This window comes from Lepisma saccharinum, chromosome 1, assembly GCF_977018435.1.
Source record: "Lepisma saccharinum chromosome 1, izLepSacc3.1, whole genome shotgun sequence".
NCBI classification, from domain to species: domain Eukaryota; kingdom Metazoa; phylum Arthropoda; class Insecta; order Zygentoma; family Lepismatidae; genus Lepisma; species Lepisma saccharinum.
Window position 1 is genome coordinate 155,961,929 of NC_139229.1, and position 27,062 is coordinate 155,988,990.

Consider the following 27,062-nt stretch of genomic DNA (forward strand, 5'->3'; position numbering starts at 1 on the left):
GCCTAGACACAGCGTTACTTATTATACAGTTAGTTTTATTCTTTGCGCTGTGACGTAACTATAACGTCGTTGTGTTTATTGTTGCCTGAAGCATCAGGCCCAATTACAAAACAATACCTTAAAGCGACAAAACATTAACAAATTCGAAGGTAAAAAATATAGAAATTAATGTTTCTCGAGTAGACAACTGCTGCTATAGTTCTTTTCCAGTCTTAACGGCGGACGCCCTATAAGCTGGTAAGGGAAGTGGGAAGCGACCAATCAAGCGCGATAAGAAACGCAGCAGCCAGTAGAACGAGGTTCACGTAGTACTTTTTTCAGCCGCGTCGTGTCTCTCGGCGCCACTGCTGTTGTCTGGTTGGTTTGCAGCGTAATCCCCGCTCCCCACTTCCCTTGCCAGAACTAGGACAGGCCGCAGTAAGAGTGGAAAATACCTTTAGCACCCGGACCAAAGTTTCAGCTTCGAAATGCCTGATTTCTAGTCCCGCCGGGAAAATGGATGTCTTTGAAGTCCGTGGTAGATGACACTGTTTAGTCAGAAATTGAAAAATATATTCTGTTTTCATACGACCGTATATCGCAGTTTCCTATGCCATGAAATCGTCCGAAAACTATACTCTGTCTCGCGAATCTGTGAACGAAAACCGCACATAACGGTAGAGGAGCGAGTAACTAACTAACTAACTCTCTATCGTTCTTGAATCCGAAGGTTTATGGCTGCCGCGACACAAGCCTTCCCTTCCATCTGTCACTATCCTGGGCAAGATAAATCCAATCTTTTCCATCCTTACCGATTTTCTTTAGGTACATCTCAACGTTATTCCATCTTCGTCTTGGCCTTCCTACAGGTCTCTTACCATCAGGTTTCCCAACAAGAATCTTCGAAACTCTCCTTTGCTCTCCCATTGCTGCCACATGTCTGCCCACCTAAGTCTTCTTGATTTAATAATTCTAATAATATCTGGACATGAGTACAAATTATGTAGTTCTAAATTATGTAACCTTCTCCACTCACCTCTCTCCTCGTCCCTTTTAGTTCCAAATATTTTTTCAAAGGAATTTATTTTCAAAAATTTTAAGTTATGTTCCTCTTTTAATGTAAGGGACCAAGTTTCGCATCCATATAATACTACAGACAAAATTCCTGTTTTTGTACAAGAATATAAAATGCTTATGAAGAGATAAGTAACACGCATTTTCTGAATTTAGTCAGTTTTTTCTGAATTTAGTCAGTTTTTTATTTCCTCTTTTTAATATAATTTTCATTTGTTAGCATTACTACTAAGTACTTGAATTTGGAAACTGAATAAAACGAATTATTATCTAACACTTGGTTTCGGCCTGCAAGCATATATTTAGTTTTCTTTTTGCTATGGTAGTTTCCAAACCTATCTCTTTAGCTGCTTTTAAAAATATTTTATCAGAGCAAGTGGACGGAGCAAAGCAGTGTGCGCTGCGCAAACGATTGTTACCCTCACATCACGTTCACTGGTTGAGCACTCTCGAGTCACTTCTTGCGCAGACTTGTTTTCGTTCGCTTGCTCCAGAGACTCCCGATTTGGAGTGTAGCGTAACAGTCCAGTTGAGCGCAGCAGAGATGCGGATTTACAGTAGAGCTTCTGCTGAAGCCATGATCAGCTTCTTTGGAGATTCCTTGTTACCACGATAAAAGCTAAGCCTTGTCCTAGCACGCAAGAACATTGAAGGAAGCTTTTGAATGTAATTCCGGACATAGATGTCTCTGCGTTCGCGCGCGAAAAAAAAGGCTAAAGCTTCCGGGTTTTTCGTCGGATCCTACTTCCGGTTACCCCAACTCATTAGCCGCCGGGAGGAAGGCTGGGTGGGGGGTATGGGGATATCCGGGACCCTCTTCACTAAGATCTCTCCCTTTCTTTGCTTCATTACGGAATCATAGCGACATAAATTATCATAGTTTTTTGCTCTCAAAGTAATGTGGCAAAGCAGTCAGGCGAAGATGATTGTAAAGAGAACGTACATGGAAGGCTAGATCTTGAAGAGAGAGCTTGCTCTCGGGATTAAAGAGAATTCTTGGCTCTTGAGAAACAGTTTGTCGAACTTTAAGTGTTATATTTTAATGTCAGCATTCGTCATGCCTAGAATATCAAATGGAAATGCCATAGTTTGTTGTTATTTTCAAACCAGCTTAATGCATTCCAGTAATTTTGTTTAATATAACTATTTTTACATGCCCTTTTTTTCAGATATTTAGATGTGCGTTTAGGCAATATTACTTTGTTTCACAGAACGTACTCAAATAAACAAACATTTTTGGTTAAATACGTGCCCTTCGTGCTTCACGAGATTCTCACTCTTCTCTTTAACTAGGATTTAAGTGAGTTTCTATATTGGACCTCGTAATCAAAGGAAATGTCACTGATAAATTAAAAACAAAATTTAAACAAGTGATGCATATCGACAGTGAACAACAAAGCACGTGGCGTGAAGAAGCAGTTTACAGATAATAATACGAAATAGTAGTTCATATCGGTCTTCAATAATAAAAACGTCATGTGAATTGGTTATATCCAAAACAAAATTGAAACGAATGTTGCATATCGACATTCAATAATTTGCCGCTAGAATTGACTGATCAGAAACAAAATAGAAGCGAGTGGCTTATATCGGGAGTTTGTTCTCAGAAAGGCTAATCGGGGCCTTATCTGCAGTATATCTCCACCGAGTATTGCACACTTCCAAGGTTGCAGTGTTACCATTGGGGAAGGCCTCAGCAATGTATAATCCGAACATGTTGCGTGAATTGACAGATCAGAAACAAAATAAGAACCGGTGGTGTTATCAGCAATCAATAACACCGGCCTGCATGGGTTTAGATTACTATCAGATGACTGTTGTCCCTGAATAATTCCAGCATGCTGATTCTAAAAATGAAATCCATTTTTACCCATCACGTCTAGTTTTTCACAATAAAATGTGTAGTTACACCATTTTCTCAATAGATGGCTCTGTTTAGATGGTGGTAAATTATTGGTTTTCTAGAATACAAATAGTAAGCATTTATTCCACCTCCTATCCTCACAAGACACATTGACACGCAAATTGTAAACTTTGATTGCATAAGTTCCATTTTCAAAATCCATCATACAAATTTCCTTCACAAAATGTCTAATATTCAATGTTATAATGTGGTCGGTTGATTGAACTTAATACGTGGAGAAAAATCCTTATCTAGGGAAAAATACTAACGTGATAGGAAGAAATTTATGTCATATCCGTCATCAGCATTCAAAATACTTCTAGAATCACCTATTGGTTTGTAAACAACCGAAATTTCCTTTGTTTAAATTAATTTTATTGCTTTCTGTAGTAGGCGAAATGGAATGGCGAATATGAGAATTTCGATTGTGAAATTGTGAAAAATCCTGACGTGATGGGAAAAAGTGGATGTCATTTCCGTGATCAGGATTCAAAATACTTCCAGAATCATCTATTGATTTGAAATCATCCGAATTTTTTCCCCAAAATTCAGGGCTGTGAACGAGTGGAGTATTCAGATATCAATAATCAAAACACGTTGCGTGAACTAGCAGATACAAAATAGGAACGAGTGGTGCAATCAGTCATCAATAATAAAAACATGTTCCATGAACTAGTAGGTCAGAAACAAAATAGGAACGAGTGGTACAATCAGCAATCAATAATAGAAACATGTTGCATGACCTAGCAGATCAGAAACAATATAGGAACGAGCGTCACAAACGGGCAGTTCTTAACAAAAGGGGGTTGTGATATAGTAGCCTACTGGTAGATCGCAAAGAGAATACGAACGAATGGTGCTTATCGGCGGACTAATCAAAGAAAGAAAACTGAAAAAAATATAAGAAGTGTTGCAAAATATATTTTTGTTTCTGGCAATAAATTTCACTTGAAAATCTCTGTTGAGCACCTATTATTAATTTCCCAGTCATCTCATCACGATACCTGCGTCGAGAGGCTAATAGTTGCGGCTTAAGAATGACAAACCCGAAAGTCTCGTTCCAGACTCATTAATCAATATCGGAGTCAGTCGAGTTTTCTTCATAGGTGAGCAGCAGGCGAAGGAAAAAGTCCCTTGACTCTCGGCGCCGCGACACAAATCAGCTTCCAGATGTTCGCCTACCGAAGCCAGAAGGCGGAGATATTTTTCCATCAAGAGCAATTCCATGTGTCATGCTGATCTATATGTTTGTTCACCGGACGGTAAATCTCATAACTAAATAATGTCTTCTTTATCGCTTTGTTCCGCCCTTCTTTGAAGTTCTTTGAGGCAGTGCTCCATAAATCGTGAGAGAACCCGCGGTCTTTCAGATAAGAAAACAATCAGCGGGGTTTCGCTATGATAAACTCCAATATACAGTCGCACACTATGACGGAGTGTATGATGTGTTGGATTTAATCCAGTTCGACAGTGTTACGAATATTTTTTGTAGCGTTAAGTGGAAGATGAATTCAAACAACTTCCAATTCCTGCGAGTCCGTTATTCTGCCATATTTTGCGTTTACAAATTTTGTACTTGTACGTGCAAAATCGAAGTCAATAGGTCCTTATTGCATCACTATTTTTCAACGGATTGCTATGGATTTATGCTTACCCATCTTTGTTACCCTTCTGTGGAGGAAAATCTGTCTTGGAAATCAACATAATAATACACCGCTAAAACATGACTTATCTATATGTCTCAAAGATATGTCGTTCAAATTGAAAGGTTGTTGTCGATTTTTAATTCTCGGCCAGTTTCTCATTACCAATAAAAACTATGAGAAAATGAAGCATCCATTGGAGTATGATTTCTAGATATTTGTTACAGACCTTCCTGCCCCCCTTCCAAGCTAGTGGTTAGCATAACGCACTAGGATCGTAAAGATGCAGGGCATAGACATATTGTAAGGAATGTTCATATCATTCCACTTCTTGTTGCAATTAGAATAGTGAGGTAAAAACTGCATGAAAATGTACCAGTATAGCTTTTTTTTTTCGGCGGAGAGTATGGCCTATTCTAAGCTTGAAATTCAATCCACAGCAGTATGTAATTTCAGCTTCATTATTTTCGGTTTCTCTGTCTATGATAACAGCCAAATAGTTAAAATGAACATGTATTAGACAACTTTCTGAAACTTGCACCCATTGGAATGGACGTGCAACAGTTGCTCAGCACCGCAACCGACAGTTTGATTTCATTTTATTTAGTGTTGCTTGTCTGTTGCTTTTGGCTAATCGCGACGGCGAGGATGAGTGATAATATGATAACATTGATGAAGGGACACTCACGGAGAACACACGTGCCCAAGCCGAGATTCGAACCCGGAATCCCCAGCGCCGTAGCGCACTGGAATAAACATTCTGGCATGGAGGTCGGTGCAACCAATCGTCCAATTCGAGGTGGAGCGTTATTGGTGAGGCAACGAAGTGTGTTGGTGCTACACATGGCAAAAGCAAATATAGCGAAGGTCAAGTCTTGCTGATTTCCGCGTGAGCAGATGCACCGGTACATTGCCAGACGTCTAAATTCATGTCCTCGAGAGTAAGTCCACGTCCTTCATTCTGGATGTCATTTTCATGTTTGGAATAGGTGAAGCTCCTGGTACACTTTCAGGGATTACGGCCCGTTTCGCCTTATTGAGTTTCACTTCCCCCCAATACAATTTCGCCTGATTTATGTGACACTAACTTTCTAAGGCGAAACGGGACATCCCATTTCGCCTCATCCTGTTTCGCCTTACACACAAACCTAACCTAATCTAAAATTTGTTCTAACAAATGTCAGGATAAATAGTACCAAAATTACTAATACAGTTAATATATATCCGTTTACATAATAAAAAAATAAAAAAGTATATATATATCAATGTAGCATGGTGTTTTATTACATTAATAATAATGACCCTTCATGTCGATAATATTCCCTGGTGGGAATTTTTTTGTGTGTAAGGCGAAATGGGATGTCCTGTTTCGCCTTAGAAAGTTCGTGTCACATAAATCATTTGAAATTGTATTGGGGGAGGTGAAAACGCAATAAGGCGAAACGGGAGGACACGCTTTCAGGATGTCAGCACCGTTGCTGCGATTGGCATTGTCCTGCGGCAAAACCAAAAAAGAGCAATGCCATGAAAGGAGGCGACTGTTGTGGACATCACGGAACGTGGTTCTTCTTTCAGGAGTATTCCGCAGAACAAGACTTATGAATAACCCCCTGGTTACCAAATGCTACCGATCACGGATAGCGGACTCCACGCGGGTTATCCCTTTGCTCAAGCTTATCGCACTACGTGTGGCGTTATTAGAGAAAGCGTATCGCCTAATCGTAAGCATAATTTTCAGTGTATTTACTTAGTTGGAAACCCATCAACCCCCATCATTGGTTGTTCCGCTGATAACGCTCCTGCCTCGATCGATAAGCGCCGTGGCAAACAACAAGGGGAGACAGTTTCAATGTGTTGGGTCAACAATGGAATGAGCTGCCCAACATCTACGATGCGCATTTCCCTATCCGGAATTAATCCCGCAGAAAAGGCTTCTTTGAGTCCTGATTCATAATATGCAAATATTGCAACGTCATTGCTATTTTTCTACATGGAATATTTAACTAATTAATATTAGTACTAAGATGTTATTTATATTTTGGCCATTATTTTCGAATATATATTTTTATGTGAAATATAAGTCAGTCGATATGCACGTGCCCATACTGGAGGTTCATAGATTAAGAATATATTATATTTCCTTAACTGATAGTTGGGACGACTAAAGTGGCAGCAAGTTTATTTTCCGTTAATTTTATATCTAAATTATTTAGGTCACTAGATTAATATCAAAGTGGAGGAAAAAAACCTCGGAAACATTCAACTGTACAATTTGGCAACACTTGGACACATGTTCTGATATAATACGCTATGTAATCTAGGATCGTGATTGAGCAAGAAAATCTGCTCGACCACTTGGTCTCGGGAAGCGAAGCGGGAAACATCCATAGCAGTTAAGTATTGTAACTAAACTATGAATTATAATCCGCGTTACTGAGCTTATCGGCCATACACGGATAATAATAACTACTTAAAAATGGGGGTTATTTTTTTATAAACTTCCAAAACTTACACTTTCTATGGGCGATGATGTTCGTGCAATAACCACTAACCACTTAACGTGCACGGGGGGGGGGGAGCACGAAACTACAGGCCAAGTTCCGGTTGTAATTAATGACTTTTTTTTTATCTATATGGTAGTGTGATATTTATTAGAATTCCTTGTTATTTGAATATTCATGCAAGTTTTGAATGTAAATTGTAGCTTCAAATTGTTAACAACTTAATACACTTGTAATAAACTTGGAAATTATAGGATTTCGTGTTTCTATTTGAACAAAACTTTCGATTAGAAGTGGTATCAATAAACTACTTAGGTCAGTTGGCTCTCACTATATACGTAGTTTTAAAGCTCTAGGATTACTGGGAGCACAGTAATGTTATCTACTGCGTGCCTCCCACATAGTGGTAATTTATGTGTGTGAGTCAAAAACTTTAACGAATGCAGAATTCATGATCCTTAACTGAATATTATTTATGTTAGTCCCTACACTTACATTTCATGTAAATTACCTAAAATATATTCATAAGATGTTATCGAAATATAGTAGTTTCCAAGAGTAATATGCAGCCTAATAAATAATTTTGGCAAACGTGTGTGTAAGGCTTTCAGTGGTAAAGTAAAAAGTAAAAAAAAAGTAAAGTGCTCCCCTGTTCATAGCACCACGCCGTGAAGGCGTATAGGGGGTGTGGGGTAACGCCCCACACTTTCTTGATCCAGTCGTGAGTGGGGGTGATGTGATCAGCATCACGCCCCTGACCGCCTTTACCCCCCCAGGGTTTCCCCCAGGTACCCATGTTATTCGACGCTGGGTGGGCGGGGCCGCTTCCATCGTTAGAAAAGTTCCCGGATTTGAACCGGCCGGGGATCGAACCCGGGACCTTTAGCATGGTAGTCAGACGCGTTACCGACGCCACCGCGGCCTTCAGTGGTATGGACGAATATATCAACATACCAATTCACTTCATCGAAGAGACGTAGACATCTTTGCCTTATGTATCCGGAACAGCTGGTACAAAAAAGTTACAGGATATTTTATTGTAGGCGAGACCAGGAGCGTTATGCGGTCTGACATTCAAACGGATTCTCAACAAGTTTTTGCAAAACCGCGGCGGCGTCCGTTGTAAAGCTTAACGGTTGGAAACTCTCCGTTTGCGAACTCTACATTCTCCCCCTCCCCTCTCTTGTCCGCAGTTCCTGCCACCCCCTCCCTCCCTCTCTCTCTCTCTGTCTTCCAAACATATATGTTCTGCTTGTAAATGTCGACGCATTCGTTGTTTGAGCGTAGTGTGTTACTTTCCGCCGAAACTGGACGACGTGAGGGTATAATGGAACGTCGGGTAATGTAAGACTCCTAGAAAAGAGATTAGTTCCGCGGAACTCCGCCAGGGGAACAACAGGGGGCAGATTGTTTGATGCTTGAGGACGCATTCATCACTCGCGCTACGAGAGAGAGAGAGAGAGTGCAAGAAGTGTAGAAGATATTGCAATGCAGTGGACGCCAAAATGTCCACTTTCGCGTTATGGATGGCGGGGAATGATGCCCCCTGCCGCGCAGCAATGCGGGGCCGCACTGCGCTCCATTATCTCCTAAAAGAAGTCACACAAACTCAATGGAATAAGCCAGAGGGCCTCCCGAAAGAAGAAGGAAGATGCTATTGACTTATATGGTGGTCTCTTCGGGTCAACGACCATAAAACTGAGTAGATATAATGTAATGAAGTACTTACGGAGAGAGTTGGTGGTCTGTCCTCTGTCCCTGAATGAACTGTACTGTCTAAAAGAACTTGCGACCTGAGTGCTTTTGATACGTTCCAAAGGGGGGGATCTTTGCATCATCTTCTTAACACGCATGCGGGTATCATTAACTGGAAATAAATTATAGAGAACTTACTGTTTTTATATGAAACTAGATTGAAATGTACAGTCTCCGGCAATGAACATGATTCCCTGCAAGACGTTATGTGGGTTGCCTACCTCCAAGACGATTGCTGAACTTGCCAAGAAGAGAGTATTTCAGGATACAGATGTCTCATTTTCATTGCCGGGGATTGTACATTCAACTTCAAGGATACGTGTGCCAAAAATGTCCATCACCAGGAGCACTGGATAACGCAGGATTTTCTTTTGAGAGTTTATGGAATTGTACGGGTGGATAGTACATAGATGCTTTCTACAGAGACAATAAAATATTCCGAATATTAGAAATTTCTACTCTCAAAAATGGTACTCAGGGGTTATTTTAAGGGGCTTTTGCATTTACCACTCTGTTTTTTCCCAAGTTCTTTACTGATTTCATTTGAAAAATGTTGATTTTTTCCAAATGTTTGAGAGGCTGTAGACCCATCAGCCCCCCCCCCCTCTGTGTATGCCACTGAGGGTGTAGGACTTTACGCGGGATGGAAGGTAGTACATATAGGCCAGGCTGCTTTTGAAGTATCTTATTTACAACTTAAAGTTATTTATACTATTTCGCGATTGTCATTGCCAGAATGCTTAGAAAATGATTCTAATATTCATATTACTACTAATTTTTATTGTTAAGAGACCTCCGTAGCTAAGTGGCTAGGAAATCTTGCTACACAACCAGAGGGTCTAGGTTCGAACAATGGTGTCATTGTGTTTGTTTATCGTTCATCACCATCGTCGCGGTTAACTCTAGAGGTAGAAAAGCGACATAAAATAACCCAAAATGGTAGAAAGAAGGACGACGAGAAGTTGCTGTGTCGTTATTTTGCGTCGTCTTTCCTCTTTAGTTTAATCGCGACAGACATGAATAGATGTGGTCAAATGAAGTTGATATATTGATTTGGTTTATTTTAGTTCGCTTTTCTATTACTTTTAGGCTAATCCCGAAGATGAGGATGAGGGATGATATGATGGAATTGATGAAGGGACACTCACAACGAACACCCATCCCCAGTCCGGGATTCTAACCCGGGACCTCTCGCGTCATAACACGCTAACCACTTTGCCGCGGAGGACGGCAATTAAATGAAATTGATAAATGCACCAACGCACGCGGACGCTCATAAAGAAACGACTCAAACACGAAATCTTCGGCGACGACATCGTTAGTCTACCACCCAATGCGCACTGTTACCGAAACAGTCACACTCGCCCCCCCCCCCCCCCACACACAAACTAATCAGTAACGTCATATGACAGTTAAATGGGAGAAAACACACCTCATAATTCTCCATGAAAGAAAAAGCCGTATGCAGATGATACATTACAGATCATTCTATACATTCGAGATACGCTTTATACTCAGCTTACATCGTGTCTTCTTCCTACATCTTCTTTAAGCTTCTCCAGTCAACGTGTACACTACCTATGGTATAATTTTCCACTTGGAAACACTCACTATCTCCGGGGAACTTCAACATTGGACGGACGTCCCGGCGCCTGAAGGGAGGAGAGAATAATTTTGCAATTAATAAGAAATTGCATCGGAGATGTCTGAGCCTTAAGAAAAGACAGGCTTGTTCTGAGCATCTGAGATCTTCTGCATTGTGTCTGTATCTTGGTAACCAGAAAGGAATTCGATTTGCGCTAATATAATAAGGGGAAGGAAACTATATGTATTCATTCCCTGCGCACGGGAGAATTAGATATGAACTCCGTAATATTTTCGAACCCTCCGGTGGGTTGCCGGTTAACTCGCAATAAGACAGACTGAAGTCTGGTAGGAACTGGATTATTATTCTTAGAACTGAGAGGCTGGGGCTTTTGGGAATTATGGACCGTTTTAGGCACCTATCGTGGAACGAGAATTTGCTCTCTATCCCTCAGGATTTCTTCCTCGTAGTCCCAGTGACGGATCTCTGGTCCCAATTTATATTCCTGCGTTAACTTAGTATCAATTCGAATGCGGACCTAAGGGCTGCTGCTGCAGATAAAACCTCACTCTCCTGTTGCGTAGAGCAGTAAGACTCAAATAGACTACTCTGAGACTAGAGTATTTATTAGCTTGACTGAGAGAATGGAATAAATTGAAATGTAATCCGCCACTTTTAATGAACTGTAACTTCCGGGATTCGTTGGGTGGAGAAATAACTCTTGAATTGGAGGCTACTCTGAAGAACTATCAACTCCAGCCTTCTAAATGAGTGTTAAAACAGAGCGGTGTATGTATACAGGGTGTCTCATAAGTAATGGCGCAAACTGACACAGGTGAAAGTACACGTTAATAAAAGCAAAAAAGTCTCAGTAAACTTGGGTCTGCAAACGAGCCGTTTTCGAGATAATCGCGAATGTGTAATTACAAGCCGCCACTGACTTCAATGTTTGTAAACTTCGTCCTAGTGGATAAAATGCTAATAATGTGTCCGAACAAGCCGTCATTGATTGTATTTTGTAAACACCGAGTGCTTTACTCCTTGCCCGATCCGAGGTTTGCTCTTTGTTTACAAACAGAACATTTCCGAGAGGTGGCGTTGCAATCAAACAGAACATTCGCACACATTATTAGCATTTTACCAACTAGGACGACGTTTACAAACAATGAAGTCAGTGGCGGCTTGTAACCACACATTCGCGATTATCTCGAAAAAGACTCGTTTGTAGACCCATGTTTACTGAGACTTTTTTACTTCTATTATCGTGTGCTTTCACCTGTGTCAGTTTGCGCTATTACTTTAGAGACACCCTGTATATAGTTTTCGTCTCTTGTTTATTAATTTGGTTACCAAATTTTGACAGTAACCATTACACCCTCGATGGCAGAGCACGTGCAGTAGGTTTCAGTTTCGATTCCTGACCTCACCATGACTGTTCCTTTGCGTGTAAATCTTCATTAATTTAATTACAATTACCATATCATCATCTTCATCGTGATACGTAGACTAGAGTGGCAAGCGTGGTTGGTTGGTTGGTTGATTTGGTGTTTTAAGTCCACTTTATGCGCTGTAAGGCTAATCTGGACTGGACCTACAGTTTAAAGTGGGATACGAACCACTATGTGCCTCCATTAGTGGCAGGCATGGAAAGTGAAATACAAATATGTATTAAATTACAGTATTTGGACCAAAGAATTACATTAATAATTCCACGAAGTACAGTAATATTAATACCACCAATTAGAGCATTAAATATAAGAGGAACTTATATAGAAAGATTATCATGAACATTCTAGTTCGCAGGTAAATATTGGTCTGACACCTTCAAAAGGTTAACTTCTGACTGAGATTTTAGTTTTAAATCCATTTTATGCACAGCTATGGTAATGGGAACTGGATCTATAGTTTAAAGTAGAATTGAATACCCTGTGTGCCTCCATAGGGTATCGAATCCGGGATCCTTCAATTACAAAGAGACGATGTTACCACTGAACCACCGGGGACCCAAAATGTCAACTTCTACTATATAACGTAGGTTGAGAGCATCAAGACTTATGACTAGTCATAGATGACTTGAATGTTCTCAAATATATCAATGTGTCATATGTGCTTGTGCACAATAGAAAGATTTGTGTGTCATCGACTTAACCAGTCTGCTGTTGTCCCTGTTTCTCCGTGTTCTCTCGTTCATTCATCACTCATCCCCATTGTCGAGATTCACCTAGAAAGGTAGAAAGCCGCATGACATACCAAAAAGATACAATACGAACTGATATTTCCTACGGGATGGTCATCCATCCAACAAAAAGAGAAGAAAAAAGCGTCTGAACAGTGGAAAAAGGAAAATGAATCCTAAGTTGTTTTCATAAGCGCCGGGAATTTCCGAATAACCCCTCCGTAATGCAATCGGACCTATTGGAAAGATATCGGTTTTTTTTTTCCAAGGGCCAGAAAGAGATAAATATGAAGGGGAAAAAGCAAAGAAGAAAAGGAGAAATCTCCAAGGCTTTCTTCAGCGATGTTGTTGCTCCTCCTTCGAACGTTCCCGTTCATCGCCCGAAGACATCAACGTCTGTTTCATGCTCTCACGGATATGGGGGGAGGGGGATGAAGGGAGGTTCTTAAAAAGCAGGAGAAAGATGAAAGAGGACGAGGAAAAAGCGCATCGGGACTCCTGACAACTTTTATCTCTCCGCCGTTCTGAGATGGAGATGTTGTGTTAGCCCGAAGCCTGTGTCGTAATATCTAGGACTTTCTCACGGGTTATCGAACGCTTTCTTCGTTCCTCTGATACATATAAGTATACAAACCGACATTCAAATCTCTAGAGCTGCGAGTATACGAGCCGTGCATGGGAGAAATGTCCAACTTTTGGAGAAAGTGCTTCTTAGTCTATTGTGTAACGAGACATCGAGAGATCCACTAAGAATTGCTTAGTATCAATTCTTCGAAGTCTACTTGAGATTCTAATAGCTCTGTGAATGTGCTTCCTCGGAAGAAATATGTTACGGAAACTCCATCCAAGAAACTACAAGAAACCATTGTAGAATTTGAGTGAGTGTCGGGAAAGGAGGTAGTATTTTTTCCTGCAGTTTGCAGATAACTTTCTCACTACGCTTCTCACGAGATTGTAAACAGCATCAATATGCTCGAAACATAATCGCAGAATTGACAATGGAAAGTGTTCGAAGGAGAGAATATGAAAGATATTAGTGGGCAAACTGTCCATCCTCAAATCCGTTTCCTCAATTGTCTGATGTTCGAGGTTCGAGGATCGAAACAAGAAGCCAATATGTAGAACAACCTCCACGCCAGGATCACCATAGTTCCTTTCCTTGAAGAAAAAACAAGACGTAGAAGGTGTAGGAAAAAAATATCGATGGACAATTTTGCTACCAAGATTTTAGCCGCCGTGAAGAGAGACTAGAAAAAAAATATTATGTTGTCAAGTTTCGTCAGAAAACTACCTTTTCATTATAGGAAGACACTCGATATAAAATTTCCCCTGACGACCTATTTATAGATAAGTATAAAATGTTTTCGGGTAATTTTACTATGAATGCCAAAAGTTGATGTCAATAACAGGAAAATGACAATCGCATCCATATCCTTATAGGTAGAGAACGCGCATTGCACTTTCAATATGAAGACAACAGAAATAAAGAAATTTGGATACAACGTCCAATAGAGAAAATAGTGATGATAATGACAATTTTCAGTAGCTTTTTGCATTGCTTAATTGACGTTTTAGTGTAGATTGCCTAGAAATAAAAATCCTTTCACAGTATATTTGCCGTAAGAAATTAGAATAAATTTAAACACAGTTGGATTCGCACATCACTTGAAGATGCCATCTTCAGAAATTAAAGTAAATAAAATAGCAGTAGTTCACAAATTAATCGAACCTTTTTCAACTTCGTATTTCCATGTAAGCCATGTCCCTGGCACCTACGTAATCACTGAAGGACTAAATTTCAAAATGAAACTTTTGCTTTAATTTATTTTCAATAAATTAGTGTATATCGGTGTTCTGTATACATATGATGTGTTCTCTGACGAATGATAATTGCTTGATTTGTAAATCTTGCATACCTGAGGATCAGTATTTGCTTTATTAAAAGTTTCTCTTTTTTATAGTAAGGATATACGTACATCTTATATGTATACATGGAAGTTATAACTACTTTATAGTGGGCGGTATTGATGAATAATCGTAACGGATATAAGACTACTCAGACTATGTGCGTGCATGTGTCTTAATTGTGCTCTGATAATACACCACGCACTGTAGTTTAAGTCGACGGCATCTGGTTTTGAATCAGTAGCAAGGGTTGGTATTTACGATTCCCTCACATTCAAGAAATGACCATGATCGTTCCTTTTGTCATGACAGAACATGTGGTAAATAAGCGACCTGATAGAAGCAAAAATGACACCAAGCTTCATGTTGACGGTCATTTTCGTTTCAGCTACTTGCCATTCGGACTCTCCAGAGTACCAAATGTTTACTCTCGTATTTTCCCAGACGGTGGATTGACATAACGCCTGTTCGAATGACGTAGTTTAAGAGCTAAAACAAGCACGAAACGATTCCGTGCTGTCAGCGTATGATTCTCTTTCCGGACGGATCAGAGCAGTTTAATCTCCAAAATTCCAGTCTCTCGAAAGAAGATGGAAAGTTATATTCATGTGTACGGCAAGCTAGAGCTCAACACACTTCAGCGCTATATAATCGCACATCGCTTCATTTCCAGCCCCATGTTGGATATTTTTCAGCCCTTGGAAAAACACAAACGAGTGGTTTGGTTTCCCGGATGCCTGTGTTCATTTGTGATGAGGTGCTTCAGAGCTCATCCTTTAATGAAGAGTTTCAACAATAGGACCTCTACGTGTTTGCAAAAGCTGAAACCCATGGTAAACTTTAATAGTAGGTTTCATACAAGAGCAAGTATCATTGCTTATAAGCAGGATTGCCATCTCCTAAAAAAATGGCTGACTTCAAACAAGATTTGCCCAAATAAGGGCTGATTTTCTGTTCTAACGTGAACTATTCTTTGTAGGTCATGAGAATTAGACTTTTAACCAGTATGTATCTTTTGTGATTTCAACATTGAAAGCCATGATGAGACTCCAACTTGAAGGGTCAAGTTCGCTTTAAGCCCACTTTATGCTCAGATAGGTTAGGACTGGAGCTACAGTTTAAAGTGAAATCGGAACCACTGTGCAATATGTTTCGAACCCTGAACTTCTTGATTGCAAGGTGCAGTGTTGCCACTTCACTACGGGGGAGGCTCCATGTTGATGGGATTCGGCGAGGTTATTAGCACTATAGAGGATAGGCCAATTTCATGTTTCGTTCTGATGACGTAATTGTGGTGTTAATTACCATAGAGTACACGTGAACGGCTTCCTGTTGGCATAGTGGTAACCTCGTCGCCTTGCAATCAAGTGACCCGGGTTCGACACCCGGTTGAGGCACATAGCACCATGGTTCGGATCCCACTTCAAACTGTAGGTCAGGACCCGATTAAACCATCCGTGCATAAAGTAGACTTAATAACAAAACTGAAACATGTGAATGGGAATATGTGCGGCAGTTCTGTACACTCTTGTTACCATAAAGTGACACTCTTTGTACGGCTAAAGAGTTGAAGTGTGTGCAACTCTTATCTGAACAGGAGTGTGCTATGCAAATATCAAAAGCCTCCCCGATGGCGCAATGGAAGCGTCATCGCCTTCTAATAAAGGGGTCTCGGGTTCGATACCCGGTGGAGGCACATAGTGGTTCGGATCCCACTTTAAACTGTACATCCAGTTCCGATTAGCCTTAATGTGCATAAAGTGGACTTAAAACATTAAATCAATCAATCAAGTATCAGAAATGTAAGACAGCAAATACATACAATCGACTACACAATGAATATATTCTTAGCAGTTGCTCTGTTCATAAATTGTAGTTTCTCACATCACATAATTTTGGCTGCATCAAAGGTGTAGTGGTAACGCTGTTCATTTGTTATCAAGGATTCTGGCGATAGATTCCTGGCGGAGGCACAATGTGCAGTGATTCGGATCCTACGTTACAATGTAAGTCCCATGAAGATGAAACTTAAGAAAGGTCAGTGACGAATACACACATAGACAGGTCACAACACAGGTCTCTCATAAGATTTACTGGCTGTGAGTAAAGACGCCATAGCCTCATTAGCCTGCAAAATGCAGTACAGGGTGTACTACGTGAAATTTTGGTATATTCAGAAAGGGCCGTACGTTACACCCCTTGAAAAAAATACTGAATATCAAGTGAAAATGAATTATAATTACACGAAAAATAAATTTCAATAATGACCAATTTCATTCTTATTTACGTGCGGGCTTCGTGCATCTCCTGTTTAAAATGCAATATCAAAGCAGTGTTTCGGGTTCCACTTATAGCAGTAGATATAGCTTAGCTGAGTAGGAAGTAGACTTCAGGTAGAGCGACTTGAAATCCACACTAGCTAAAAAAACGGTAATTGCTTTCAAGCGATATTCGTACAAATACTATAACAAAATTCGTGTATAATGAAATGCTAAAACGTCGAGTTGTTAAGGGGACTTAATTTACCAACCTTTACAAGCTAATCATAGAATCTAAGGTTCGAACCCTGTAGGAGCATATTTCAAAGCATTTATACTAATTCATTTACTGATTTGCTTTATATTACTTCGCTTTTTATGCCACTTATGGCTATTTTGCGAAGATGGGGATGATTGATGATAAAATTATATTGATGAATGGACACTCATAAACACCGATGCCCAGGCCGGGATTCAAACCTTGCGTCGTAGTGCGATGTGCTAACCACTCTGCCACGGGAACCTGCTTATCCTAATTAACTTCGCCATATTGTTATCCATGAGATCAAATCGATAACGGGCGTCATTTTATTTTTCGAACAACACGGGTTCGTGCTAATTACGTAGGTGAATCATGTTGCATAAATAATTAAAAATGTTTGAAAAGTTTCTGAAAAGTAATCTGTTCTCTTGAAAAGTAACTAACGTAAGTTAGAATTACTCTTTTTGTAAAGTACCTCAGTTACAGTCAGTTAGGGCTTCATAGAGTAGGCATCACTGTACTATTGCATTACTTTATTCTAGATATATCTCATGTTTATACTAAATGTACTAATTTCATTAAATTAGAATTAAAACTCACATTTAAATATAAAAATTGAGAAAGGATTTAAGGGGGCGATCTTCTCTGAAGGTACCCAATTGTGAACCTCCCTTCCAAGTAGTAGCCTACACGCTACGCTGCATCTCTTGCATGCTGACGAGACTCCGGCGCCTGGACCCACAGCTTACATAATATTATGTGGGGGGTTGTATCGTGTATGTTTGTGATTACCCCCTTCAACCATCTCGTCACCTTTCGTCATCATCATGGCGATTAGCCGAAAGTGACAGAAAGGTGAGGTAAAATAGAGTAAAGCTTAAGTAATAAAAATTAAGAAATAAGGACATTTTTTAAAAAAATGCCAGGCAACACTTTTTTTGGCAACAAATATTCGTACACAAAAATTAAGATAGGAGACGCAAGATAGTAAATAAAAGTAACTTCATTTCGTTACTAGTTAGTTGGAACAAGTAACCGAGTTACAGTTATTCATTTCTAAAAATAACTCAGTTACTGTTGCTAAAAAATCAAACTTTGTTGCAAGTATATAATAAGTAACTCATTACTTAAAAGACCACTAATTAAAACCTTATCTTGTACATTGACACAAAGCATCAGTTTTGTTCGAATGTTTTACGTAGCTTTATTAGCTAGCAACGATGAGGATAACTTATGAAACCGATGAAACAGATGGAAATTATAATGTCACTGCTGGGATTCGAAACCAGAGGGAGTGAACCCGAGCACTCAATGAGCCCTGACACGAGGATAGCTCCATTTGTAATAGAACCTGGAATTCTTCATTGCAACATGTTTATGCTGTGATGTGGACGACAGGAAAAGAACATGATAAGGTTAGTAGACTTCGGGCTTTCTTTTATAATATATAGTTCAATAATAAAAAGAAATATATTGTCATTGCCTAACATTTAAATTTACATTCCAATGTGAGTGTATTAAAATTATTTAGTGTTTAGTGAAGCTGTGTTTGTATTATATTATTTTTATCGATACTGTGTATTTAGTCATGCTTCATTTACTCTCATATGGTTTTGATATTTGTACAATTTATGTAATTAATCTTAGTGTTTATCGACTATTGTGTGATGTATAATATGTTTGTATCTGAAAGTATTTAGCGATACTCTGTTCTGATTGTACTATATTGTGTTTGTATTTTGTATAACATACCTACTGCCATTTCTATCTTTTTGTTTGTATTTTGTAATTTTGTAATTCTGTAGTTCTGTATTTCTGTAATTTTTAAAATGTATATTTATTCTTTATTATAAATGTTTTTTAATATGATCCTTTATAATTGGAACAATTTGTTCTCTTAAGGATCTTTGCTAAATAAATAAATTCCGGTAGGGTTTCCGCCACTGAGAAGTCTGTTGTCTTCTGCCGTTGCTACCAAATGTATATTTGGTGCAAACACAGCGATTGAACCTACTGTTTCGCGAGTCCTTGAAACACCATCAAATTCAAATTCGTCACCGATACCAATTGGAGATCCGTATCCCTCCCCTTAGCTGTTATTGTGGCACAAAGCGCTCAACATCCCATCGGAAAATGCACAGTGAGCTCCGGTTGGCTGACAACGAAGCACGCGATGTCTCTTGCGCCCGTGTTGCTGATCCACCACCATATTTGAAGCCCTGGCCTGGAAACAGTGGCGCTAGTGTCGAATGTTTAAATCACGAGGTTTTAGTAGAAAGTTTCCTCTAGAATAAATTCTTACTTTCGTTTGCATAACATAGTATGGTTTATCGCAACAATATGATCAATTATGGTAAAGCATTAACACAATTAACATCTATACTTTATTCGGGATTCGAACCCAAGACTGGTATTGGATCTCCTAGATATTCTAGCGGGTAACACACTGTCGCATTGTAATCTATACTCTGACTCTGAACTCTGTGGAGCTAGGCCGGCCGCGCATAATGGTAGAGAGGGAGCAAAGCAGTGTGCGCTGCTGCAAACGGCTGGTAATTGCAGCAGCGTTTTCCACTCCATGCACTTACCCATTCAAATATTCATTGCGCAGTCCTACTTGCGCAGAGTACATGTTTTCGTTCGCTTTCTCCAAAGATTGTCGGGACAGATTGTAGGGTTTGATCCTCTACATGGTATGGTAATAGAATCGTATTAAAAACCATTGATTTAAGGATATCAATCACTGGTGCATATAATCGCACAGTGGTTCGGTTCTAACTTTTAATCTGTAGCTCCGGTTCCTATTTCAGCATTAGTGGACTTAAAACATTTTTCAGGAAGGGAGACTCTTGTTTGCAGTGTGATATGCTAACCGCTAGGCCACTTGTTTATAGTACTATATCTTGCTTATAAAAACGAGGCTATAATGTTGGAATGTAATTGTAACTCGGTGAGTTGCAGGGGTTCAAGGAGCCTAAATCCATACCGGGTTCCACAACTGGGAGGGAACAATATCAGGATAGAAAGCTTGACCTACAAGACGAGCCCAGTGTTGTCAAGGTACTATCCAAACATTTGCCTGCAGCGACTGAGGAAGATCACGGAAGATCACCAAGGTTTATCGGACCCACTAAACTCGAGAGCACGAAGTGTCACCTTAACCATTCATCCAAGTCGTTCAACTCGTGGACAATGTGAACACAAGAAAGTCCCAAGTTCTAATGGAGGGGAAACTAGACTCCCCCACCACCCGCAAGAACTCACAACGGATGATTCATTGCAAAAACCATCCCCCCGTTTTACATCCTCATCCGCAGATCATCGCAAAATGGAAACTGGGAACTCGGACAGACCCTGCCCCCGAGGCCCCTCTCTCGCGATTGCTTCAACAAAGAGCTTTTCACTGTTCCCCGTGCGTGTCCCGGGAGGGGGGAGGAGGAGCTGTAAGGGAGATCCAGCAGCTGCAAAGTTTTATATGGAAACTTAGAGTGGGCTGCTGGAGGGAGGGTGGAAGGGGGGGATAAGGAGCGGCTGGAAGATGGAGCCTCCAGGACTCTGGAAGACAATTTTGCTTTTCCAGAAAAGCTTCTATTTTAATTACCCAGACGCATACGATGCCGGCCTCTGGGAATCAAAGAAAACCGCGCACAATTTTTTTTCTGCTGAAAAAAAGTTCCTGCTGTTCCCACTCTCTTTTCTGAAATTTTCTCCCTTTTTCTCCCTAAACTCCTGAGGGCGGCCAACAGGTGACCTTTAGAGAAATCCCCTAAGGCAAATTTTTAGTCGGGTTTGTACTAAACAATTCTAGACAGAATGACGGTACTTTGCGAGACTTTGGAAAGACATGTAAAGATTGAGCAAAACATTGTTCCGAAGCATGGAGGAGCCTTAGTGTTAAAGATGGTATCCAGACAAGACCGGAGTTGATAAAGCTTATTCTCGTCTCACGCGTGAGATAAGTCTGTCTCGCCCTTGGTCACGTCTCAATTTTTAAACACGGGTGTCGTTTTTATCTCGCGTCTCCAAATAGTGCAAGCAATATGATTAGTCTCGCATCACACATTCTTTCGCAGCGTGCAGAGGTCGTTGAACGAAACAGCTTTTCTTGAAAGCATGCTTCTACTTGACGCAGAAATTCGACACTACGAATCCATCGAACAACAGTGTGTTTATCATGAATGTATGCAACGACGCTGTATAGCTTCATACGTATTTGCCACTGGTGGATTAAATTCGAAATTATGATAAAATAAACTTACAGATTGGCAACCAATATAATTAGATAAATATATACATGGTATATCTGTACACATTTCATAGTAAATTAATTTTGGTTTTCAAATTTCATGCACTAAGTTTACTACCAAATCCACACACATACTATATATACATAGTATGTGCATATGCATATTCCCAGGCATATCTTAACCTGAAAATATAAATAACAAATGTATGAAAAAACTGCTCCTCCCCCCCAAAAAATCGGGAAACTTCACTGCGATTTTCAAATATTGTCAGCACATAATTAGACTGTATATAAATAAGTAAGTAAATCAAATGAGTTCAGGTTATAAACTTTTATAACAATGTATCACCCATCACTTTAGATCTGCTCATCAACTGCCCCAGGCATGCATTGGTAAAAAGCTTGGTGATTCCCTGAATCGCTTTATGGAGGGTCATTGTCTGAGATTACCAACGCGGGAATCGAACAAGCGTTTCCTGCGTGGCAGTCAGACGCCCTACGGAGTGGACCACTGCTGCTCATCTGCACGGAGATCCGAATCGTGCCGCGACAAAACGCGAGTGAAGTGGCGCATGGAATTTCCACGCCAGAAGCCCGAACTCTTCCGAATGCGCTCTCGTGTCATTCCGCCTGTCTTCGTGTACTTCCGGCATTTGGTAAATAAGACGCAAATGCCATAATTTCCTAGCACAACCGCGGTTTCGGAACACCACAGTGGGCGACAGGCTTTATGCTACCCCCACCTCAGCGCGCACAGCAACTTCCGTCTCGCATTTCCAACCTTTAAACTCGCAACTCAAACAAACCGCTCATCTCGGAGCGCGCTCGAGACCTACCATAACATTGACAATCTAACGACATGGCATTTAGTTAAAGCTTTAAAACAGGCCGTAATACTGGATAGCCTCGTCTCCAGATCTGATCGTTACTTCTGGAAGCCTCCAGCCAAAAACCGCATCCCTCAATGGAGGAGAGAGCTTCATGACGCCCACATTAAATCCAGCCTAATTCCATATCCCTTGTTTCAGACCATAAACAGCAGAGATTAATTCCAGCGGAGCAGCTCTCGCTAATCACATAAGAGGGAGGCGGCATCTCCTTGTCCCCAGCATCCCTCACCTTACGTTTCGAGCGGAAGTCGTTGAAGCGGCATCTGGAGACGCTCGGGGTTTAGGCTAACCGACGCTCAAGCTTTGCAGCGACGTCGGTTGCGGTTCTTGCTGGCTTCCGTGTTTCTGGAGTCTTAAGTCCTTGAATAATGCTAAGAAGAACGGAGGAGAGCTTCTGGCGGGAGGCCTAATTTCCACTTGGACATTCGTTGAGCAACTGGCAAGAATGCAGCAAGGGAAAGTGGCTTGACGCCATTTTTCAAATGTATAGTCTTGCTGAACTAATTTAATGATGAAGTCTGGCACTGTAAGCTGGACATATTAATCACTCCATAGTAAGAATGAATTGCTGTATGTAAAAATGTGACGCGTAACGTTAGACAAGCACTCGACGAATCAGGTGATGGAAAGGAAGTGTCTTGTCTATCAGCCCTCAACAGAGAGGGAGGAGGAGAGAGAGAGAACAAGGAAAAGATAAAGTTGGGGAAAGAGAAGTATTGTGAGAGTAGGGAAATAGAGATAGAAAAAGAAAGGAGAGAAAAAGGAGACAGTGAGAAAGAATGCGAGCGATAGCTTTCAATATAGGCAGAGAGAAAGAGTAAGAGGGAGAGGAAAAAAGGAGACAGTGAGAAAGAAAGCGATAAATAGAGGCAGAAAGAAAGAGGGAGAGGAAAATGAGACAGTGAGAAAGAAAGCGATAGAGATAAAGAGAGAAAGAGAAAGGAGAAAGAAGACAATGAGAGAGTAAGTGATAAAGATAAATCGAGACAAAAAGAAAGAGAGGAAAAAGATGAAAGTGAGAAAGAAAGCGTTAGAAAGAGGCAGAGGAGAGATTGTGAGAGATACAGAGAGAGAAGGAAAGAGAAAGAGGGGTGGAGATGGAAGAAGAGTGAAACAGAGAGACAGAGAGAAGAAAGGAGAGAATTTGACGGAGAGAAAGATAATGGGAGGAGGAAGGATGAAGGAAGAGAAAAAGACAAAGAGAGGTAGGGGAGAGAAGGAGGTAGAAAACAGAGACAGAGAAAAAAGAAAATCATCAATGACTAAAGTAATTTCAGTGTTTACATCAGTATTTAATGTTAACATATTTTCAGATGAAGTAATTGTTCACCATATTTACAGATTTCATAAATAGGTAGAGATGATTGTACCTGTAAGCAATTATAAATCTTTACATCTATTATAGTATTATTGGTCGCTTAGATTTTAGGAACAGGAATTTAAAAAATATAGAATCTTTAACAATCATACTACAAATAACATTTAAAAAAATGACACCTAACCTTCAAGCAACCGAACATTTATTTCTACATTTCATATGGGCATTTCTTTATCATGGCCTTGAATTTGCACAGACAGAAAGGCGACATAAAATAGTCAAATCTTTTTAAAAATATAGCAATACTTAGGTACAAAAGAATGCAGTTTGCACCACTGAAAGACATTCATATATACGACAAGAATAATCAATGAAATTCCTATTAATTTGGAACACTTTCCAACACAATTTGAACTATAAATATCTCTTGGCTTCAGCCTGACGATTCACTCAGGTCAAGGTTTGCACCTTCTTTTTTTTTTCTATCCTTTTATCATCAGCGCCGTGTAAAGGAGACTCCATCGGCCGTCTTTTTCCAGAAGGGAAACGGCAATATATTACGAGGCCGGGACGTGCAGCGGTAGTAAAGAGTGCTAAATCGCATTACAAACGAGGGGAGGAGACGGGGGGTACCCCCGGAAAGAGGTTGTGGAAATAAAGAGCCGTACAGAAGTCTTCATCGTCTCCGGAGATTTCAATCGAGGGCGGCGGCGGCGACGGGAACAAATGGGGGACTCCTTCCAGTGCATTTGTCACCGGGGGATCCCCCCGCCCGCCCACGTCACTCAGGCGTCCTGGCGCGGTCCTGTCCGAAGACGGATGACGCCGGAGCTAACTTCGAGCAGTCGATATCAATCAGAGTTTCTCGCTTCATCAAAGGAAGGGGTTGATCCGCGAAGGAGGGCTGTTGAGAAGTCAACGCCGAGGAAGTAAAGGTGTTTAATGAGGCGGCGTGATGACGTCAACATCTGAAAGGGGCTTGTGGCTGCGAGGAGCTACTATGAGTGTACAAGATCTATAGCTATTTGCAGTCTTGTAAAAGTTACTCAGATACTGTTACTCAAAGTGAATTGCTTGAAATCAGGTTCGCTTAAATAATGTATAGAATAATAGATATCGGAATCACTTTTGGTGAAAGTATATTATTCTTGTAATCATTTAATGGCGTCTATTAGGCTCTAAGAAAGGAAAAGAAAGGAAACAAAATGTATGTACTGATGAGGTGAAGCTCATATGAAATGAAATGTAAAGACACTTAAATTTCTCTTCAAATATACTTCAATAATTTTCATGGCCAAAAATAGCAAACATTTTGTATAGAAAATATATAAGATACTAATCACGTTAAGCCGTAAATAGTGTCATGATCATTTGTGACTGTCATCTTTTTATAACATTCACAATTAAGTTGCATTAATGATAAAAATCTTTGATAAGAAGAAAGACATTTCATTATCACTGTTACTGTTCTAATTATGTATGTATTATGGGATATAGTGTAATATACCAATTTGTAAGTAGATTTCTGTATTTTCTTTCATAAAACAAATAATATATTTTTACTAGTTGCTAATACAAAACTAACAGCAACAATTTATGGCGACCCAGCCAGGATTCGTGAATATGTAGTATGGAAGTTATCTTCTGATTACTTTAAATAATGGATCGGAAGCAACATTCTTACAACTTAAGAACGGGAGTTTTCTTAAGATCCGATGTCGTCGATAGTTTCAGGGAAAATGAAATTATTGAAGAAAATGCTGACCCAATGAAGAATATTATTTGTTGCAGTAACATTGAAGCAGATTCCCGTCTTGTGAAGTGCAATAGCTGCAATAAATGGGAACATTTGGAGTGCAGAGGTTTGACTGTAATGCACTGGGTAATATTTAGCTCTTCTAATGAAAGCTATTTTTGTAAATCTTGTAAACCAGATTTTGATCCATTTTTGTTAAAATCTTATACAAGTACAGTGAATCCCAACTTGGACAAGATTATTGCTGCATTTCAAGTTACGGTTACCCAAAGTTTGCAGCAAAATAATGAAAATCTTCAAGAAAAGTTGCAACAGAACATTCGCTGTGAATTGCAACAAAATAATGAAATATTACAAAGGGAATTGCAACAAAATAATGAAATGTTGCAAAAGGATATGCAACAAAATAATGAAATGTTGCAAAAGGATATGCAACAAAATAATGAAATGTTACAAAAGGAGTTGCAAAAGGATATGCAACAAAATAATGAAATATTACAAAGGGAACTGCAACAAAATAATGAAAATCTGGAAGAGAAGTTTCAAGCCATTCGAAATGAATTACAGCAGCATAATGTTAGGTTTAACGGCCGGCTTGATCATATTGAACATTCGTTACAAGATGTTGCCCAAACTTGTCAAAATGTTAGCAGTGAGTTGAGGTGTAAATTGGATGAAGGTATTAGTACAATGCATGTCGAAGTTTCAGTTATTCAAGAACAAATGAAGAGTCATGACGGAAAGTTGGCAAGGTTGGAAGTCTGCAATGATGAAATTATGGAGAAATTTACTCAACATGAGGTTAGGATTGAAACATTAAATGCGGAATTAGATAGAATGAAGGTAGTTCAGACTGCTACATGTAGCTCTGAAACCTTGGTAAATGACCTTAGAGATAGGGTTATTTCTTTGGAGCAAGGCAATGCCATCAGCAACAGTGTTGCTAACGAAACTTTCAATGGAGGACGAGAACTGAGCGAAGAGGATGGAAATAGTAAACAAACTGAGCATGTGGCTTGTCAAACAAATAATGCAAATTCAAATCGAAGATCACGAAATGTTAAATTTCGGGCTAGTGACAAACGTGGTGTTGGTTCTTCGGGTTATGATTCATCTGATATTGATGTACCTGTAATTACTAAACGTAAATCAGGTCAGAACGCTACTTCTTTTGGAACTGATTTTACCTATAGGCTTTCCAATACATCTTATTTGTGGGATCCTCCATCACGTAACGAATCACCTGCTCATTTCACTACACATCCGTTGGCCAATAGGGACCTCGCACTTTCGGAGAATGCATATAGAGTGCATTACAATGAACCTTGTTCTACTAACCATTATGGTTATGGAAGTCCTCTGAATGCCAGTTTTCATAATGAAACTCAGTGTTGTACAACGAAAGCTTATTCAAATAATCCAATTTCACAAATGTATTTTCAGCATATACCTTCATGTGAGAAGCCATTATATACTGTAGCTGGTAATACAAATACTACAACTTCAATGAGTCCGATGTTTTGTAATCAAAATTACATTCCCAGAAATGACATTTTGAATAATCCAATTAACATTGCTTCTAAGAATTCTGAGTCTCCAAATTTTGAATCAAACCAGTTTTGTAAACCTGCGCGTGCAGAATGTAATACAAATATTTCTGCAAGAAACCCATTTGGAGAATGCCCGGGTAAAGTTATTCGTGTAAATGAGCTAAGCCAGTTACCACGTTTTGGAGGTGACGTCTCGAAACAATCAGCTAGGGAGTTTATAGACCAGCTGACAACAATGTTAAATTTGATTGGTGTATCTTC

The 27,062-nt window shown here is 39.9% G+C and overlaps 1 protein-coding gene across 1 annotated transcript in view; it reads right to left on the reverse strand.

Moving 5' to 3' along the window:
* LOC145989748 (lachesin-like) overlaps positions 1 to 27,062 on the reverse strand; it is a 429,934-nt gene that overhangs the window by 360,645 nt on the left and 42,227 nt on the right. The window lies entirely within an intron of this gene.